General features: G+C 43.4%; 1 protein-coding gene across 5 annotated transcripts in view; it reads right to left on the reverse strand.

Moving 5' to 3' along the window:
* The window catches only part of MYPN (myopalladin), a 119270-nt gene that overhangs the window by 76265 nt on the left and 26495 nt on the right, over window positions 1–16510 (reverse strand). The window contains exon 1 of one of the 5 annotated variants that reach the window (XM_066600679.1): window positions 10813–10968. The exons of the other annotated variants lie outside the window; for them this stretch is intronic. The gene's annotated coding sequence lies outside the window, so the exon portion shown is untranslated. Of the gene's footprint in view, window positions 1–10812; window positions 10969–16510 lie in introns of those variants that run through there. 5 annotated transcript variants of the gene reach the window in all.

Here is a 16510-nt window from a genome sequence, read left to right on the forward strand (position 1 = left end):
TATATTGTACCACTTATTTAGACTTGTGCTTGAGAAGGGAGCTCATGTATGCTCCAAAACGGTGGAGTTTCACCTAGCCAGCCACTAGCCAGGTGTTCTTCGCCCTCCTGAGTACCTTCTTTTCTTCTCTGGGCTTTCCAGTCAGAGCGCATTGGGCCACACTCTGTTTTCCATCTCCATTTCACATATGGGGGGGGGGGGGGTATCTTTTCTCCACATGCTGCTCTCCACTGATGTGGATCATATGAGAATTTGAAGAAGATCTCCCTCCCTCCCCCATGACCTATATTGTCTTCAGAGGCGCTGTCTCCTCTTTGTTCAGGTACACTTTAGACAGTCTTCTGAACAGTCAACTGAAACAACATGCATGCCTTTGTAGGTGGTAGAAGAGTTAACTTCTCCACTGATGGCTCGAGCGAAGCTGCTGAGCCACTCCAATGATCGCTGGACCTAATCTCTGCTCCCAGATGATGTACCTCGCATGTCAGCAGGTTCCACTTCTGTGGATGACACAGACAGTGATGCCTGATTAGTGTGTCACTGCCCTGAAGATCCAGCACTGCACGGATCCTGGTGAGCTGACTAGTATGTCATTAATGATTTTGTCAAGGAGGAGGCCCAATATAAGTTTCTGGGAGATACCATTTTAGTTAGTTTGGCACAGTAGGAAAAAGAAATGGAGAAGGCCAGCCACAACAGCCAGAGCATAGCATGCACCGCACGTGTGGTGAGAAGACCCAGCAAAACAGGACCAAGCAGATGAGGGGCCAGAAACAAAATAGAGGATCCCAGTGAATGTAGGGGCCGGTTGAGCGGGCTCAGTAAAGGCCTGCTGTAGAGGCTGCTACAACGTGGGAAGAAACAGTGTGATCAAAGTGGTGAAGTGGGCTCTTGGAAGTCCAGACAACCCAGTGCAAGACTGACAACAAAAGACTATGCAGCCTGGTAAGCAAATCACCAGCATGTCGGAGGAAAGGGAGTTTCCCTCCTTGCTGTTGTGAAGACTGATGATGTGGCTGACCATAGGAAGAATAGGCGGAGATGACCAGGCCGTAGACCATGTGAGTATGGAGGCTATTGAAGTAAAGACCCCACTGCTTTGGTCGGGTAGGGCATGGAGTCAGAGTAGAGCTGCAAATTATGACATTTTTCAAGATCCAAGTCCGTGGCGCAGCCAGCATTGTGTCCCTGAAGAGTGCTGAGCTGTCAACCTGTGAGCAAGTCTGGGTTTAGTAGTCATGTTCGAGAAGGCTAAGCAGGTCAAGTGTCTTTGCCATGTGCCACTGTCGCCAGGTGATAGACTGCTACCGAGTGAACATCACTGCTGCATCAAAAAAGTCCCCTGCAGGACTGAATGGCTGTAGACCATATCCTTTTGGATGAAAGCCCAGTGGTAGAGAGACCGTTTATAGTGATGGGCACTATGCCCACGTGTTAGTGTTTCCCGATTTTTGTCCAGTGTTTTGCAATGTTTTAAGTAGTTCAGTGCCCTCCTATGGAAAGGCTACAATTATATGTGCTCATTAAATGTTTTTAGCTCCTGCTGCGCTATCCACTGTTCACCTGCATTGTATGCCCTGCGTAATTCACTTGAATTTCATGGATCTGCATCCTATACATTTTTACAACTGACACCCGGCTGCAGATAACAATGATACCAGAAATTAAAATTTTAAATGCCACTGTCAGTATTGACAGCTGCATTTAAATAGCCTGACAAAGGGAGAGATTGCAAGGGGTATTTATCGGTCATGACACCCTGGAGACTTATGAAACACCCCAGGGCTGCCATGTACTTTTACCTATTAAGCTGTGTCTGTGGCATGACTTAAGAGAATGCCTGCAAAAATACAACACACTGCAATACTGAAGTATTGCAGTGTATTTTTAGGCAATTAAATGTTTGCAAATTCAAGTCACCTAGGGAGAGTAAAAAAAGTAAAAATCAGTTAAACATTTTTTATTTACTTTAAAAAGTAAAAATATAAAAAGTTAAAAGAAAAGCTTTCCCCGTTTTTAATATAAAAATTTCAAAAGAAAAAATCAAAAATGTGGTATTTCCACGTCTGTAAAAGTCCAATCTATTAAAATAATGCATTATTTATACCACACAGGGAATACCATCAGAAAAAAATACACAAAGCCAGAATTATGCTTTTATTGGTCACCCCATCTAAAAGAAAAAATGCTATAAAAAGCGATCAAAGGCTGTATGTACACCAAAATGGTACCCATAGAATCAGCAGCGCAAATGACAGAAAAAAAATCAACAGAAAAATAAAAAAGTTCTGGTAGTCAGAAGGTGGCAACAAGAAGTATTTTTTTATATTTTAAAGACATTTTCATTTTTTTTAAAAAGTAGTACAAAAATTGATTTATATATAGATTTTTGGCATTGCTATAATTGTACTAACCCACAGAGTGAAGTTAACTTGTCTTTTTTGCGGCGGGGGTGGGCAGGGGGGTCGTCCTGCGCTGCTCATAGCAGCTGAATCGGGGGACGCTCTCTGCACGCCGCTGCCAGTAACAACTTTATGGCTGCGGCTGTGGATGCTGCAGGCGGACGGGATGAAAAACTCTTAGACGGCCGACAATGCTCGCAGCGTGGGGGAAGATTTTTTGCAGGCATGGAGGAGCCGCTGTCACATCCAAACATTTACAGCTAATAATGTAAGTCTTACACTGAAACTAACCCTAACCCTCCATCCCAGCCATAGCTCAATTCCGACGCTGCTAGGACCTTCCAGCAGCCAGCCAATAAGGACATTTGGGGCTGTTACATACCCCTTAGCTGCTACTGAAGATCTCCACCCCTACTTTCAGTGGTGACAAGATACAATAGTACCGAGTGTAATTACCCTTTCAGATCTCAGTTAACCACACTTGTTGGTTTGTAGTCTTACCATTGTTGTACATATCTTGATCCTGGTTTACAAATTCTATTACGTCTTGACCATTGTTTCTGCCCTGTCCCTTTGGACTTAAGCCTGGTGTTTTATTAACTTAAGCTCTGTCTTCTATTTATTTTAAATATGTTATTGACATGTTAAAAAATCTGACAAATCTGACAAATATGAATCATTTCAGATTTATTTCCACTTTGCATGTGACCTATTATCTATACAATTCCATTGAAAAACAAACTGAACTCTTTTAGGAGGAATGTATTCAAATAATGTGTTTGCATACATGTACACACACTGAAACTAATGCTTTTTTATGTACACTTTGACTATATGACAGTATTCAGTCTTCTTGGGTAGGTGTCTATCAGCATGACACCTCTTGACTTGGAAATCTTTGTCCACTCTTCATTGCAAAAGTGCTCCAAATCTTGTGTGTACCGCCCTCTTCTGATCAATCCACAGATTTTCTATGGGATTAAGTAAAGCCATTCTTTTGTTGAGGTATACTTTGGATCGTTGTCATGCTGAAAGATGAAATTCCTCTTCATCTTCAGCTTTTTAAGCAGAGGCCTGAAGGCTTTGTGACAAAATGGACTGCTATTTGGAACTGTTCATAATTCCTCCCACCTTGACTAAAGCCCCGGTTCCAGCAGCAGAAAAACAGCCACAAAGCATAATGGTGCCTCCAACATCTTTACTGTGGGTATGGTGTTTTTTTGGTGATGCGCAGTATTGGCTTTGTGCCAAACATACCTTTTGGAGTTATGGCTAAAAAGTCCAACCTCGGTCTCATCAGACCATAACACGTTCTCCCACATACTTTTGGCAGACTTGATGTCGGTTATGGCAAAACACAATGGGGCTTGGATGTTTTCTTTGTTAGAAATGGCTTCCATCTTGCCCCCCTACCCCACAGCCCAGTCATAAGAAGAACACAGGAGGTAGTCATCACATGCGTTACACAACCAGTACTTGCCAGAAATTCCCACAGCTCCTTTAATATTGATGTCGGCCTCTTAGCAGCCTCATGGACCAATTTTCTTCTTGTCTCTTTAACAACTTTTGTGGGACGTCCAGTCCTTGGTAATGTAACTGTTGTGCCAAATGTAATCCACTTCTTGATGACGTCTTCACTGTGTTCCATGGTATATGTAATGCCTTGGAAATGTTTTGGTCTCCTTCTCCTGACTGATACCCTTCAACAATCAGATCCCTTTGATATGCTGTAAGATTTTTAAGGCTTTTACTGAAAAATGCAACTGAAAGAAAATTTCCTGAAAGTCCTCCTAGAAGAACTAAATTTTATAAGGGATAACTCACAATCCCTATAATTGTAGTGAAGTACTGACTACTATTTAACAGGAGTTTAAATGTGATAATTCTGAACACAACCACATCCCCAAATAAAGAGGGTGTTCACCTTATACAACCACATTATTTTAGTTGTGTTATTTTCATTTTTCCACCCAAAAAGATTTCTGTGTGTTTTTCAATGGAATTATACAGATAAGGGGTCACATTGAGGGTGGAAATAAATATGAAATTATTCATGTTTGTTGGATTTTTTAACAGGACAGAAATATGGCATCTTAACAGGGGTGTGTAGACTTAGGGTGGTTTCACATCTGTGTCGTAACCTCAAGTTAGAGTTTCCAACACAGATGTGGCTAAAAATATTGGAAGAAAAAGTGCTGCATGCAGCGCATTTTCCTTCTATCCAATAACCGTTCAGCTGGGGTTCGTCCAGAGACGGAACCATTCGGCTACGGGGATTCCCCTTTCCTGCTTCGAATGGAGCATAAAAGCGGAATCCCCGATGCAGATGGGAAACCACCCTAATATATATATACTAGCTTATATACCCCGCTTTGCCCAAGTTAATTTGGTACCGGTTGTTCACACTGAAAGTTTTATCAAGTTATGGTTACTTCAGAGGAATAAAATGTATACACAGAGGAGTGTTAGATTTTCCCCAGACTGCATGTACTGATGTCCCTCTGCAGAATGCGCCACCCCTCCCACTCTCCTCACTTTTTACCCTTAAAGGTAACGCCCGCTTTTGTTCAAATTTACCCCCAGATTGGAGGTCACAGCCCCTTCTTAGTTCTAAAGTCATGTTATATCCCTGCAGTTCATGGCCACTTCCTTATGTACTTTTCAGCCTTTCAGTATATTCTCCTCAGTATATACAGATAGAGGTGAGGTAGATTCTCCTCAGTATATACACACAGAGGTGAGGTAGATTTTCCCCAGTATATACACACAGAGGTGAAGTAGATTCTCCCCAGTATATACACAGAGGTTAGTCAAATTCTCCTCAGTATATACACATAGAGGTGAGGTAGATGCTCCCCAGTATACAAATCATTTCCCTAGGCTTTATGGTTTCTGAAAAAAGAACTATCTCCGGCTTTTGCGCTTAGAATTGAATAATCAAGTTGCGACCACTTTACTTTTCCTATTAGGACGTAAAGAATGACTGTGCCAAATTTCAAGTTTGTGCGGTACAGACGTGTGTTATTAGTTACATTACACAGAGGGTCACTAATTTATTTTAACGCTTAGAATTGAATAATCAAGTTCTGACTTTACTTTTCCTATTTAGGACCTAAAGAATGGTTGTGCCAAATTTCAAGTTTGTATGACACTGGGAAGTTAGAGAATTGGTGGCGAGTCAGTCAGTCAGTGAGTGAGGGCTTTCGCCTTTATATATCCCCATTTGTTTGTTTAATTGGTGTACAAAAGAGATTCAGTAAAACCTCATTCACTCTCGTGGTACTGCAATATGCAAATCTGCGACAGAAAGTCCACAGCATATATCCTACCTATGAACATACACTAAATGGTTTTTTCAGATCAGAAAAAATATCTACTTTATTTTCCAGAAATAGCTCCACTACTATCCATGGTCTGTACCTGGTAGAGCAGCTCAGTTCCATTTAAGTGAAATGTGGTGTTTTTGGAATAATAATAATACACTTTTTTTTGTAATCTTACATATCCACTTTCTTAGCAACTCAAAGCCTGAAAAATCAAGTTTGTTTACACTTGGCTGAACTGTAATCTCTTTTCCCCATGTTGTATTCCTAGGGATCTAGTAACATGAGATACACAGAACTCTTTTGCAGGACCTGAGCGCTGATGAAGAAATTGATCCAGTGATGACCAATTACGCAAAAATGAAGAAGAAACACCACACACGGAGGTCTGGTATAGTTCCTCACACGGGGAAATAACTGCGCACTTTATTACAGATTGCATGGGGCTTTATACCCCTTGTCACGTCACTAGAAATGTGTAATGGTCTCATTGGCCCAAATCCACCGCATAACCATATATGTGATGTTCGCAGTTCCGCCTAAGGCTGTGTTAGTCACATAAGCAGTCGTTATCTAGATAAGCGGATTCTGGGAAAACAGCCAAGCACGCGGCCTTCGTATCCGGTTCTGTATCATGTCTGAATTTCTGGACACCTCTCTCTCAGCCTTGCAAAGCCTTGGCATATCTGATTTTTAAGGCTACATATTAAGTTTTTTGCATTTTAGCATTGCATAGAACTTGCATACAGGTATAAAAGTATAAAAAACATATGGCAATATATACATATACCCTCACAAGTGACTATACAGCATAATCTATTTTGGTGCATATTATGCAGCACAATAGGGCATTAAAGCGAATGGGTCGGTGCAAATGTGCAGGAAACCTATGAGGGCCACAGTAAAGGGACATTATTATTTATGGGGCAGAAAGGGGGCATAAGTAAGTATGGGGGCTAATCATCGGGCATTATTACTCTTGGGGGCAGAAAAGATAGGATTATTAAAAAGGTTGTACCAAGATTACAAGTTATTCCCTATCCACAGGATAGGGGATAACTTGCTAATCGGTGGGGGTCACACTGCTGAGACCCCTGCTAATCTTGAGAATGGGAGTTCCATGTCTTCTTCTGCCTGTCAATGTGGCGGTCGCTTCTCTCCCCGCAGGTACGTCAAAAGAAATGGAGCATTAGCCAAGTATGCACAATCTCTGCTCCATTCATTTCATTGTCGCTGATGGAAATACTTTCTGCTTGGCCATTTCAGCAGTCCCATTGAAAGTGAACAGAGCATCAGCGCTCATGTGCGAACAGTGCTCCATTTAGTCACTTCCTGACTGCAGGAGGTGTAGTCAGCCCAGTGAGAGGAAGAAGGGGGGCACAGGAGAAAAAAAGAAGGAAGGCCAAATAATTGTCACACTGGAGGGGTGTTAACACCAGGGGGCCCCAACATAATTGACTGCCCCATATTGTAGACAGCCTTAATCTGGCCCTGTCTGCATAGTGGTCAGTTCTTGTACAGAGCAAGTGGCAAAGGGGCTTCCCCATGTACTGGAAAAACCACTATAAATGCATGTCCTTAGAGTGTATGTATCCATACTCTTGCTTCTTTTTATGCAGAAGCATGGCCAATGATTATGCATGAGCAGAATGCATTTCTTCCTTGGTTCTTTCTAGGAAAATTTTTGCCCTTCCTTTCTATATTAACTCTTCATGAGCAACTTGGTCCACCCATTCTCAAGATTAACGAAGGTTACTTTACTGCCCTGACTGTCCCGTCCAATCTGAACAATTTACGATCTGCAGACCTGAAAGACTCTCGGGCTATAAACAAACAGACTGCAAGTGCCCACAAAACAGTGGTAAACCATAAAGAAAACATACACCTGGGAAACACTGTCCCTATAAACCCTTATCCCCAGAAAGGGACCTGCTTATATGCAGATAACGTGCCCTAACAAGGGCGAACCTGGCCACATGCCTAGGCCACTAGCAGACCCTATGGGAGAGAGGAGAAAACCACAGAGTAAGATATCAACAATAAAAACCTCAGCACTTAGCTTTGAGAAGAATCTGGAAAGCAGGAGATCTAGTACCAATCTCTAACTTCCACCACAGTCAGAGGGAGACTGAATTAAACAGCGATGAGCTAAGCGCAAGGCCAGGTTAAATAGTCTCCCCAAACTACCACAGATGAGATCAAGCAAGTCTCACCTAAAACCACTCCTACCAGAGCCAGAAGATGAAGAGAACCAAATGCCAGACCTGAACCAGATTACTAGAAAGGAACTGATCCTAGAACCGCCGCAACATTGACATTTATTATATATTAAACTGATATGCCCAGTGGTAGATTGGCAATGTATTCCATGGGGAATTTACCTAGTGGGCTCACCGCCCATGTAAGTTTGCGCTGGGCCTGCCTCTGTGGACTTTTAAATACAGCGCTAGCTATTGTCAGTGACAGGTAACTAGAAGTGGCTTGCCCTGTAACTGCAGCAGATCAGGCCAGAATACTTAGGCTGCCTACCCATGGCCTTGACAGAATATCGCTAGCGATATTCTGCCATGGCGGAGCAGGGGGAAGAACTGACAGGTCTCTGCGGTGATAGATAGAGAATCCCGGCATGCCACAATATGAATCTCATGGACGCCGGGTTGCGCTTTTGATAGTTAACCTATGGGAAGCGTTCACTGCGTTAACTGCGGGCACATTATTGCCACGGATAACATAGTGACATATCGCCCGTGGACAGGCAGTCTTACACCGCCAGAGGGAGGACGGGGGCAGGGCATAAAGGTAGAGAAACAGCCAGCATCTCTTCCCTCTCCTCTCTGTCAGCTGTTGGCTCAGGAACGAGTCAGCCCCATTGATTGGTGGAGCACCTACCAGTCTGCTGCTCCAATCACTGCACAAGGCTGTCACATGGCACCTCCGCAGAATTCTGTTTTCTATGTTAACATGGAATGTTTTGTTCTCAGCTGTGGATCATGCAATGATTATACAGAAAAAGTGTTCGCAAAGTCCTTATGTATTGCATATTTTTTTGAGGATTCTCTGCAGACTCCCCCCTTCCTCCCCCCCTTCCATCGTGAAGAGGTGAAATCCACTAAATATATCCACACCTGAAATCAATTAATTCAGCAGATTTTTTTCAGTGTGTGGATGGATTTCTTGAAATGTCCTCTATATTGCTGGGACTTTTAGATTTTTTTCCAGGGCTACTTTAACTTCCTACTCCACCCCTGGCTATATAATGTTATTTGGAGGAAAGCCCATTTGGTGCACTAAGCACGACCACTCATGGCCAAGGAGTCTTTACAGCATTCACAATCTAATCATTAATCCTCATACACTGTTTCAACTAATGGACCTTTTACACGGGCCAAGAATCTCACAATTCTTTTTTGCCCAATGGAATGAGCTGGTGACATCATCAGAAGCTTTTGGTTAGTTGCCTTGTTAGCTATTATCATTACATGATGAATAGTCAGCCTTAGGCCCCTCTCACACTGGCGTTTGTGGAAATGCAGCATTTTAAATGCTGCATTTCCGGACAGCAATTTTAAACATATTTGACAGTGTTTTTAACGCACCGCATCATTACAATGGGTCATGAGGAGTGTTAAAAAGCGCTGAAATGCAGTAAAATAGAACAGATGCTTCTCTGTGAAGCCCCATTGAAATCAATGGAGGTGTGTTGCAGCTGTAAAAAAACGACCTGTGTGACAGTGACCTTTAGGGTCCATTCAAAAGGGCGAATTTTTTGTCTTTATTCAGTCCCTATTTTCTTACTGACTGAACACTGGTGGACTGAATCAAATGGGTGTATTCAGATGTGTGTATTAGAGATGAGCGAACGTACTCGTTTCGAGTAATTACTCGATCGAGCACCGTGATTTTCGAGTACTTCCATACTCGGGTGAAAAGATTCGGGGGGCACCGGCAGGAGGGGGGAGGCGTGGCGGAGCAGGGGGTAGCAGCGGGGAACAGGGGGGAGTCCTCTCTCCCCCCCCCCCCCACTCCCTGCTGCAACCCCCCACTCACCCACGGCGCCCCCCGAATCTTTTCGCCCGAGTACGGAAGTACTCGAAAATCGCGGCGCTCGGGTGAAAAAGGGGCGTGGCCGAGTAGATTCGCTCATCTCTAGTGTGTATTCAAAAAAAAAAAAAATCGCATTCATGAGCCAAAATAATTTATAGAAGTGTACAAAATACAGTGAATATGATTGTTACATGCGCACGAAGCAGTGTGAAACAAGGGGACATCAATTGGACCTCCTTACATTTTTTTGTGTGTGCATGAAAAGCGTAGAGAACACAGATGCAACACGCACCAAAATTGCAAATACACATGCATTAAAAAGAGCACGTTTTCACAGACCAAAATTGCTTACGCCCATGAGCAATAAGTTATTCTAAACTCACTGAACCCTACTGATATTCCTGCCGGGCTGCCTAATATTCTCTGCACTTGTTTTCTATTGACTTCTACATGTTTTTACCATCAGAACAAAAATGACATGAATAAATATCTTACGCGGCTCCGTGCTGCTATTTTAATGAAGGTTGCATTACCTAGGCCAAACATCTGCTGCTGTTAATCATGGCTCCGTTGGAGAAGGAAGAGGACAGAGTCCCCAGGAGCGCTGCCCTTTCCTATACGACCACTGCAGCTGTTGTGTACTCTAATCTACAGTGCAAATCACATCGGGCTAAATATAATCGGCAGGGTCGTTTTACACAGTCCGCTATAAAGTCAGGCTTTATTAAAATAAAGAAGAAGACCAGTTACATTTTTGTTGATAATCACATTAAATGATATTACTAACAACTACTGTAGCAAATCCACTCAAGGGTAACATTTGTTACCAGCACTAATAGAGCTCATCGAGCCAAGGAATCGCTCCAAGCATATTACAGTGTACTTCTACAGAGGGTATCTAAGTAAGCTTTACAGTACGATCTGATATCAGTTAACAAGTGTTCATGACTTGTTCAAGTCATATTTCTTAAAGATTTCTTAGATTTTCTTCTAGGATAAGATGCTGTAGTAAATCCAAAAACATATATTTTTTGAATAATTACCTAGAAATCTGTGTGAGTGTCCAGCCCTGGCTGTCTCCTCTTAATGGATATTGTCCAAGGGGAAAAAAAAGAAAAGTAGTTGAAATGATACAATCCTGATTGAACTGAGCCGCTTATCCAAGAGGACAAGATGTGTTATCCTGAAATTTCGGGAAAATGATTGTATGTAGCTGAGTCAACCTGTCACCACTGAAGAAGCAGCATTTGTCAGTGGCAGGTCCTGTGTTATTTTGGGCACTCCGCACCATGTGCCCACAAAGCAATTCACCTCATTGGCCAGGAGAGCTGCAGGCAAGTGCCCGGCATTCCTGTAATAGCTTGTTTTAGTTGAGAAATACGCTGCCTGTCTGCTTCATTTCCTAAACATTTAGCTCTGCAAATACTAATTAATTACCTCCACTATCATTATTACGTAGTCAGGAATAGAGATTTTGCAGTTTAAACATTAAAGCGGTATTCCCGAGACTTTTTAAAAACTTTTTCTATTGATGACCGGAAGGGACCTGTCACTCAGATCCCCACCGATCAGTCGATTCCCCAGTGCGGGAAGCATAATACGCTGTCCACAGTGCAGTGGCCCAGATTGTAACTGCAGGCACAGACAGTTAGCAAAAAATAAAAATAAAACAGACCCGGAATACACTTTAACCAATAAATAAAAAAATATATATTCACCAACATTATACAGGAGAATCTATGGTGGCTCAATGGTTATCAAACACTGTTGCCTTGCAGTGATGGGGTGTTAGGTTCAAATACAACTGAGGTCATCAGCATGTTCTATTTCTGTGTGGGTCTCGCAGAGGCCCGCACAGAAATGTCAGTGGTGACGGGTCGGCTCCTCTCTGCGCATGCAGCGGCTGGTCGGCAGCTGGCACACAGCGCAGAGAGGACACCGGGAGCCGGTGAGCCGCAGGCCTCTGCAGGGGCACGGGACCACATCCCACTGCGAGAATTCTCGCAGCGGGATCCGACCCGGCCGTCTGCAGGCGGCCTTAGTTGTAATTCTTACATGGAGTAATACATCTGTATGTTTCAGTAAGAAATAGGTGTATGGAAACTAGTGCATATTTACTAAAGTAATTGCACCAAGGCTATGTCATGAAATGCAGCAAAAATTGGTGCATTTCTGGCATATAATGTTGCTTAGAGTTTAGGATTCATTTATGAAGCAAATGCACCAGGGAATACGGCTGAGCAGGAAGAGGCATGACTAAGGCTGCCTGTCCATGGGCGATGATCCACTGGCGATAAATCGCCCCCGGATGACGCTCTTTAAAGCTTTCCATAGGATTACTATGGAAAGCACGGAGCCAGTGTCCACAAAAGGAAAATCATAGCGATTCTCCGCTTGCTGGATTTAAATTGCGGCATGCTGCGATTGCCGTGATTCTCCGTGGTGAGCCTATCTATTAGAAAGGCTTATCTTGGAGACCTATCAGCGCTCCCCCTCCTCCCCGTGGCGGAATACCGCTAGCGATATTCAGCCTCAGCCGTGGACAGGGGGCCTTAATGTGATAAGGCAAACAAAATTTCTATCAAAGATTGAGCAAGTTAAAGGCTTTTTCAAACAACACATTATAACTAAGAGATACTTTACATAGTACAACTATCGCTCTTATCCTTTCACACAGAAGCGATAGTCGTTGAGTGAATAGACGGAGCGCACTGGAGATCTCTTCTGGCCCCTTGCCTATGTTCAATGTAAACAGGCAGTCGTTAAAAGATGAGTGGCTGCCTGCTTACACTGAGCACGAACTTACTCACTAGTCAGTTTCACTGAGCTGAAGCAAAGTGACTAATGAGCAATTTCTTGCTCATTACCTGTCGGGTTCCCACAGTTACACAAAGCAAATAGTGCTGTAAAATGCTTGTCTGAGCGATTTTTTTTGACCGATAGCTGGTCCATGTAGTGCCACCCTAAGCCCAACGATAGATGGTATAAAGTTAGACAAAAGTATCTAAAGAAGCATTACATTTATTATCCAGCATTGACCACTATGATAAATTTGGTGCATTTTTAGACTGCACTGTTCCAGTAACACTTTTCCAGTAGTGACAGCAGTGACTCGTTACCCAAGAAACTCAGTAGCGCTCTCTTTTCTTGCCCTTCTGCCAGTAGTCACAGCAATGCCATGCCTCTTACTCCAGTCGACGCTCCCCCTTAGTAGTAGTGTATGAACAACCTCCTTCTCCAAGGAACATTCTATGTACCTTTCACAGTAGTCACATCACTGCCCCCTTCCCTGTAGTTACATCAGCCTCCCTACCCCAAGTAATCACAGCAGTGGCTCCCAGTTCCTTTCTCCAAGTAGTGAAAACAGTGCCCCAATCATGTGTAGATTTTAACTTTGCATCAAGGCTGTTTTTCATTTTGCATAGACAAAGTGGAAAAAGACTTGTTATTTGTATAACACCAGCTTATTCTCCAGCTGGGTACTCATTGTATTGATCTCATAAGGCTGAGTCAACCTTGAGCCAGCTATGCAGGGATTGAACCTGCAACCTTCAGGTCGTGAGCAAGAGCTTAGCACTGCATACTGCTGTCATAACCCCTTAGTGACTAGCCCATTGCCTTTTTACATCCTGGCCTGCTAGGCTTAATTCCCAGAGGACGAAAAACATGCATCCTCTGGGATTGACAGCCCTGCAGGCTCTGGACGTGACAGCTCCATGCTGTCAGTTACCAGCGATAGCCGGCAGCATGGAGCTGTCATCCGGGGCCACGGGACCCCACTCCCGGTCACACTATCGATGGATAGTTAAAAAAATTAACGTTTCAGCTCCCCTTACAGATCGGATCTATAAGGAGAGCTGAGAATACTCACCCCCTATCCTCCGCACTGTCCGGCATCTTCCTTCTCCTCCCCGGATCTACCACCGGCGTCTTCGCATGCGCGCCAGACGCATTACGTCACGCGCATGCTCAGAGGGCCGGGAGGCCGGGGAATTTTAAAAACTCCCTGCTCCCGGCTAGTATGAGTAGCCGAGAGCAGGGAGCTGTCACCGGGAGCCAATGGATAAAAGCGATCATGTAAAAGTTTTAAAAAGTTCAAAAAAGTGTAAAAAAAAAAAAGAAAGTTTGTTTAATCTTCCCTCATGGATCATATCCGTGAGGGGAGATAAAATTAGGTACCTAAGGCCCCAGGATTTATCTCCAGACCTTACCCCAGCTACTGCGCACGCATCCATAGCCAAAATGGCGGATGCAGGTGCAAAAGCTGCAGATTGCCAGGGTAATTTAAAATCTCCCCGAACCTGGCTACTAAATGTAACGGCAATCACGTAAAAGTAAAAAAAAGCTAAAGGTTCACCTCCCGTCACGGATCAGATCCGTTAGGGGAGGTAAAATTACTGAGTTAAGGTCACCGGCAATGTCCCCCGATAGGATCCTTATCCGTGGACCTCTCCCCAGCTGTGGCGCATGCGCCCGTTGCCAAAAAGCACAGAAGCTGGGGACGGCAAGGGGAAATTTAAAATCTCCTTGCTCCTGGCTACTTAAGGTAGCCAAGAGGTTGGAGATGTCACAGGGGGCCACGGTGAGTGTTCCTTAGTCACGTGATCGCCATTATCCATGGATAATGCTGATCACGTAAAAATAAAAAGGTTAAAGTTAAAGTTTGATGTGCCGTTCAGTTTGGGCCCCATTGTGCATCCAGACAGAAGATTAGGGCCACAATGAGTATGTCTCTGAACACGGGACAAACAGGGGGATCCATTTTGGGGTGTGTGCTGTACAAAAAAAAACTATTTTTAAAATGACATAATTGCTAAAAAAAAAAAAAATTGTAATTTTTTACTTCTGCTTTGCTTAGATTCATTCAAAAACTATGGGGTCAAAATATGCCATACACCCCTAGATGAATTCGTTAAGGGGTCTGGTTTCCAAAATGGGGTCATTTTTGGAGGTTCTGTATCGTTTTGGACGCTCAAGGGCTCTACAAGTGTGCAATGGGGCCTAAAATGCCTTCAAGCCAAATGTCTGTTCTGAAAATCAACTGTTGCTCCTTTCGGTTTGGGCCCCGTTGTGCATACGGACAGAAGATTAGGGCCACAATGGGTATATTTCTAAAAACAGGACAAATGATCGAATCCATTTTGGGCTGCAAATCCTCATCTTCATGTGCACTATAGAAGAAAATCCTGTGTTTAAAATTACATATTTGCAAAAATATGAAATTTTATTTTTTCTTGTCTAAATGGAATTAATTCCTGAAAAGAGATGGTGGGGTCAAAATACTCATGACACCCCTCAGTGAATACATCAAGGGGTGTAGTTTTTAAAATGGGGTCATTCTCTCTTGCGCTGCGAGAGCACGAGAAAACTCTCGCCTCGCAGCGCAAGAAAGACGCCGGTATAGGACCGGCATATCGCTAGTGTTTTTAATTGGGGCAACTGCTTTCTGCCAAGCCCCGTGGAATGATTATCAGAGAACGGCTTGAAATAAAAGCCCTTCCCCGATAATCTGCCAAAAGTGTGTAAAAAATGTTTAAAAAATTATACTCACCTCTCCAGCGCTCAGCCGTGTCCTCCTGGTGGCTCCCCGGCACTGCTATTAAGCTCTTTCAGCAGTTGGGGATTTAAAAATCCCCGCCTCCTGAAAGGGCTGTGCAGATTTGCTGAGGGCTCAGCCAATAGCAGCTACTGCTTAGCTATTGGCTGAGCGCTCAGCCAATGACACACTGCCCTTAGCTATTCATTCATGAATGAATCCCGGCGTGATGCTGGCTTTTTTTCTCGCACTGCGATGCGAGACTTTAACTTTAGTCTCGCTTCGCAGTGGAGAAAAAAAACGCCCGTGGGTGTCCACCCTGACACCTATAAACCTTTACAATCCTGGCTTGGTGCAGGAAAATAAAGTGTTCCTCAAAATGTTAATAATTAATGTTAAATTTGTACGATTCCTAAATGGTTAAAAAAAACGAAAGTTTTTCCAATGTGTGCCCAAAATAAAGTAAACAGATGGAAATATATAGCTTATCAAAAACGTCTATATTATGTTTGCACATATTTGAGATATTGCTGTTGGAAATGTAAAAAAAATATGATTTTTTTAAAATTTTCCCAATTTTGGCGCTTTTAATAAATATACACAAATTCTATCGGTCTATTTTCACCACCTAAATGAAGCACAACATGTGGCGAAAAAACAATGTCAGAATCACTTGGATATACAAAACCTTTACGGTGCTATTCCATGTTAAAGTGACACATGTCAGATATACAAAATTTGGCCTGGTCATTAAGGCGCAAACAGGCTTGGTCACACTTTGCGCCACATGAGAAAAGGTTAGCACATCGTATAAACTTGTGTCCTCATGTCAGTGCGGCTGACTGAATAGCTTTGCAACCGCGGCCCTGTGACTCTATTGTTGCTTTTTGTTTGCTGATACTTACACCTGTTCAAGCTGTCTTTAATTCATCTCCTAGCGCTGTAAATGTGTCAAGCAGGCAGTCCTCACTGCTCACTGTCAATGACTGACATCCAATTTGATAGGCAGCGGGTATTGTCAATCAAATCTAGTAACACCCATAAATAGCGAGTGGTGGGGGCCGCCCACTTACCACATTTACCGCACCCAGAGTTTAATCTAAAGAAATCCTGTTCGTGGGAGTGGGGGTGAATGGTGGCAAAACAAAACCGGCGATTGAGTAAGCGGGGAATCCGGCCTCGTTGACATGAGATGGAAGGTCCTC

Source organism: Eleutherodactylus coqui, chromosome 4, assembly GCF_035609145.1.
Source record: "Eleutherodactylus coqui strain aEleCoq1 chromosome 4, aEleCoq1.hap1, whole genome shotgun sequence".
NCBI classification, from domain to species: domain Eukaryota; kingdom Metazoa; phylum Chordata; class Amphibia; order Anura; family Eleutherodactylidae; genus Eleutherodactylus; species Eleutherodactylus coqui.